This window comes from Moschus berezovskii, chromosome 4 (genome assembly GCF_049115385.1).
Source record: "Moschus berezovskii isolate FMDL1 chromosome 4, NW_MosBer_1.0, whole genome shotgun sequence".
NCBI lineage: Eukaryota > Metazoa > Chordata > Mammalia > Artiodactyla > Moschidae > Moschus > Moschus berezovskii.
In genome coordinates this window covers 89,196,132-89,201,331 of record NC_142463.1, presented here as the reverse complement: position 1 = coordinate 89,201,331, position 5,200 = coordinate 89,196,132, and positions in this window count along the sequence as shown.

The following is a 5,200-nucleotide window of genomic DNA, read 5'->3' as shown; positions in this document are numbered from 1 at the left end:
TAGTTGTGGCATGTGGGAGCTAGTTCCCTGACCATGGATCTAACCCAGGCCCCCTGCATTGGGAGCATGGGGTCTTAGCCACTGGGCCACCAGGGAGGTACCCAATTATAGGTCTTTAAAAAAATTTTTTAATGTACCCTAGAATTTGTAATATGCATTTACAGCTAATCCAAGTCCATTTTCAAATAACACTATACCACAGAAATAGTGCTGTGTCTTCTAATAACAAAGTATTCCTAATTTCTCCCTCTGAACAAATTGTTATCTATCAGATCAATTAAGAATAGAAAAATGAAAGTTTCAATTTTACTTCCATTTAGTTCTTCTTTGATGTTCTTCCTTTCTCTATGTAGATCTGAGTTTCTGACTGATGTAGTTTTCCTTTTTTTCTGAAGAAATTAGCCTTTCTTGCAAGTCAGATCTACGAGCAACAGATTTCCTCAATGTTTGTTTGAGAAAGCTTTTACTTTTCCTTCATTTTTGAAAGATAATTTCACAAGGTATAGAACTCTAGGTTGATTTTTTTCTGTCAACACTTGGTTTGCATGGTTTCTGAAAAGTCAAATTAATTCTTATTTTTGTTCCTCTGTAGGTGTGTGGAGTTTTCCTCTGGCTTCTTTCAAGATTTTCTATTCATTTCTGATTTTATGCAGTTTGGATATAATATATTTAGGTGTAGGGTTATTTATTTATTTATTTTTCGGCATCTAGCCTGTTCTGTGTACTCTGAGCTTCCTGATCTGTGGTTTGGTGTCTGTCAGTAATTCGGGGGAAGTTCTCAGCCATGATTTGCTCCAAATACTTCCTGTTATTTTCTCCTTTTCTTCTTCTAGTATTCCCATTGTACAAATGTCACTCCTTTTGTAGTTGTCTCACAGTTCTTGGATATTCTGTTCCATTTTTTTCAGCATTTTTTTTCTCTTTGTTTTTCAGTTTGAGAGCTGCTATTGGCATATCCTCAAACTCAGAGGTATTTTTCCTCAGCCGTATCCAGTCTACTAACAAATCCATTAGAGGCATTCTTTATTTCTGTACTATATGTTTTTTATCTCTAGCATTTCTTTTTGATTCTGTCTTAGGCTTTCCTTCTCTCTGCTTACATTACCCATCTGTTATTGAGTGTTGTCTACTTTTCCCATTAGTACACTTAGCATATGTCATAGTGGTTTTAAATTTCTGGCCTGATAATCCCAACTTTCCTGCCACATCTGAATCTGGTTTTTCTGTATGCTCTGTCCCTTCAAACTGTGTTTTTGCCTCTTACCATGCCTTGCAACTAAAAAAAATTGGTTGAAAGCCTGACATGATGTACTGGATAAAAGGAACACTGGTAAAAAGGCCTTTAGTGTTGTAGGGGTAAGGTGTGGGGGGAAGGGTAAACATTCTGTACTCCCGTGACTAGGACTTGGGCTGTTAGTGAGTCTGTGCCCCTGGGTTGTGAGTTTCATATGTGATCCTCAACTTTCTCTCCCCTTTGGTGGAATAGAATGTCTAGAGTGGGTGGAATTGAGTATTTCCCTTCCCCCAGGTTGATTGAGCTGTGATAAAACCCCTATAAGTTGGGCCCACTAAGTTGGGTAAAGCAGTTCCTCTTGAGAGCAGGCCTTGTTAAGAGGAACAGAAAGAATTTGCTAGCTTGTTTCAATATGGTCATTTTCCCTTTCCCCTGCCAGAATCACAAGGGGACTTTTTTCTGATATTCTCTATGAGAGCCTGGTAGAGTTCCTATAGCTAAAACTCACAGAAGTGTGGGGAATCTCCCCTGATTGGACCTCCTGGAGTTTTAAGCTCTCATACTTGTCCATCCTGAGCATCTAGCAATTAATTAATTACAGTGTAGATTGTTCTACCCCAATACTGGTTTTCATGGAAGTTCTTGCTCTGAGAAGTAGTGATGCTCTGTGTCTGTCTGTCTGTCTCTCCAATCTGGGGAGCAGCAGTTTGCCCTGAGACCTCATTTCTCTGATGGATCTAAGAAGAGTTGTTGATTTTCCAATTTGTCCAGATTTTTACTTGGTATTATGGTGGAGTGATGACTTCCAAGCTCCTTGCATGCTAGACCAGAAACCAGAAGTCAATTTATGTTAATTTAAAAAAGAAAGGACTCTTAAATGGTGAAAATGTAACTTTTATATTATGTATATTTTAAATGATAAACAATTTTTTTCAAAGGAAAGAATTAGAACTTATAAATGAGGAATAGCATGTAAGGAATAGGGTGATTTTTCCAAATCCTTGCAAGATACCTGTGCTTGATAATGCCATCAACATATTTCAGCATATTTTAAATCCTTTTAACTTACTTTGTTTCCTCTGTTCTTGATTTTCATTATAGTGCCACCTTTCTGTTGGTTACCCACGCTGCAAACCTTGGGCCCTCTTTGGCTACTCTTTCTTTCCAATCGTCTTGTCAGTTGCCATGTCACATCTATTATGTATTCAGAATTCAGCTGTACATCCATTTTCTCTTTTCCTTACCTCCTGCCCCTCCCCCAGTTCATCACCACTTGTTAGGACTTTTACAATTATTTCCTAACATTTCCCTCCCATAACAGTCAGCTTCAGGAGACTTTCCTGGTGGTCCAGTGTTAAGACTTTTGCTTCCACTACAGGGGCCACAGATTTGATCCCTGGTCAGGATGAGCCATGTAGCTCAAAAAAAAAAAAAAAAAATTGTCAGCTTTGAAATCAGAACTGATCTGACTCTAAATCCTGGCTTTGCCATTATCTCTGTTTTTGACCTTGAACGTAATATTCTTAACATCCTAGCTTTGAGGTCAAGCATCATCTGTAAAATTGAGGTGGTAATACTCAACTCCTAGGGTGATTATGAGGATTGGAAGACACTGTGTGCCAGGCACAGAATCTTAAATGCACTATTTTATTGAATGAGACAATGTATATAAAGGGCTTGGAATGGTGCTGGATACATAGTAAGTACTCTATCATTGCTGACTGCTTTATATAATTATTCTTCATCTCAGTTCATTTTAGCCACTACTGTCAAATTGACTTTCCTAATGAGCTGTTTTGATTCTGTCCATCTCTTGCTCAAAATCTTTCTTTGACTCCCTCTTGCCTGTTGAAATAAGCCCAAACTCTTTTGCCAAGAATTCAAAGCTCTTCTTGATCAGTTCCCTCCTGCCTTTCAGATTTTATCGTCTGAATTTCTCTGCACACTGGACCCCATACATACACCTGGCTTTCCCTCATCTTTAGCTTTGTTCAAACTGTTCCCTCTCTCTGGAATGCTGAGTAAATATTTGCTGAGTAAATAGATGCTATCCTTTGGAAAAGCTCCTCTAGAGAAGCCAGTTCTTATCCATGTCTTATGACCCGCCTGTGGTGGAGACACACAGGGGAGGGTATGTTTATTTTCAGCAGGACTCTCTGTAGGGGCGACATATATACAAACAGAGAGGTTTTAAAGAAGTTTACCCCTGCTCCACAACCCCCTCCACCCCTCCTGAATACTGATGCCACATAAAACTGATGCCAAGAGGAGATATTGCTCATGTCCTCTTGTTCAGGGAACCTCTCAGTTCAGAGCATATTTTTGGAATACCTATCAAGCACTCTGCAACTTATTGAGAACTGGGCGGAGGGCAGTCAGAGCACATTTAAGTCCATCTGGTTGGTGGAGAGAAGGCTTGCACAACAATGGCAGGCAATGCGTGGGAACTGATGCTGAAGAGAAGTATATAACCAAGATGAGGTCAGATACTTCAGATACACCAGAGAGGGGGTCAGAGAAGCTGCAGCGAGATGATGCTTTGTGACAGCCATGCCTGGGGTGAGTCTCCACGTTCTGTGCCCTTTGAGAATGTGTGGTATGCTAAGGCAAACATCCGATGTGTGCTCAGGAAATGCAATTCCAATGAACTTCTCTCTTCATGTGATAAGCCAGGCCCAGGGCCGTTCCTTAAAAGGCAGCTTTCCTAAACCACTGGTAACTTTCTGCTGCTAAAGGCATAGGTACAGGTAGAGATTTTTTCCTAAGGACCAGCTTCCCACACCAAGTGCAATCCATATGGTTCAGGACAAGCTCAGTTATTTAAAAATACTAAGGCATCTTTAATAACAGTAGGGGTGATAAGTTTCAGGTTAATGAAAAAATAAGTATGTGTAGCCTTGTAATCTTACTTAAGACCTTAGCCCAGCTTAACTCAATATCTAGGTTCTTGAGGTCTCTAATCTAGGTTTTATTCCCAGAACATTCTCAGCTCCTGGATTATTCAGAATAGGATAAGTATTAAGTTTAATCACTTGCTAGCTCTGTGACTTTGAAACTCAGCGAAATGCTCTGTGATTAAGTTTCCTCATTTGACAGTTGGGATGATACCACTGATGTTAAGGTTTGTTGGAAGGATTTAATGAAATGACACGTGTGGAGTGCCTGATAGAATAGGTGTCTTTGATGGTTACTGAAGGCCCCTCTGCCATACTCCAATCTATGCCCAAACTCTCTCCTTCAAAGCTATCTAAACTCTAAGTTTAACAGCTTCCTCTGTATTTCCTTTACACCACTTATTAACAATAATAGTAGATATTAATAACAATAGCTGTAGCCCAGCTATTATAGTGGGCCTGCTGCATGCCATGCCTTGTGGTGGAACTTTCCAAACTTTATCTTCAATCCTAATTATTTCTAGTTTACAGTGCAGGAAACTGAAGCTCAGAACAAAAAAGCACCTTGTCCAACGTGGCAAGAGTTGGAATCAGAATTTAAGTCTTCTTTCTCTGAAGCATATACTCTTTCTTCTCAACCATATTGTCTCTTCTGGGAAGACATCTCTTCTCTGGACATGAAGACCAGAGACACTAGCTACCCCTAATAACTTTCAGACCTTTTCTAATAATTTGCCTCTGTAACTGCAATTCATTTATTCACTCCACAGATGTTTAGTGAGTGTTCACTAGGTGCTATAGGGATGAAAAACAAGGAAGAAGAGTCCGTGTCTCTAAAGAGTTCACACTCTTCAGCGACATGGATGGACCACGTTGATAGAGATTATCATAGAAGGTGAAGTACGTCAGACAGAGGAAGGCAAATACTATATGGTAACACTTACATGTGGAATCTAAGATGGTACCAATGAACTGATTTACAAAATAGACTCAAGACATAGAAAACAAGCCTACAATTACCAAAGGGGGAGAGGGATGAATTAGGAGTCTGAGTTCAACAGATACACACTGC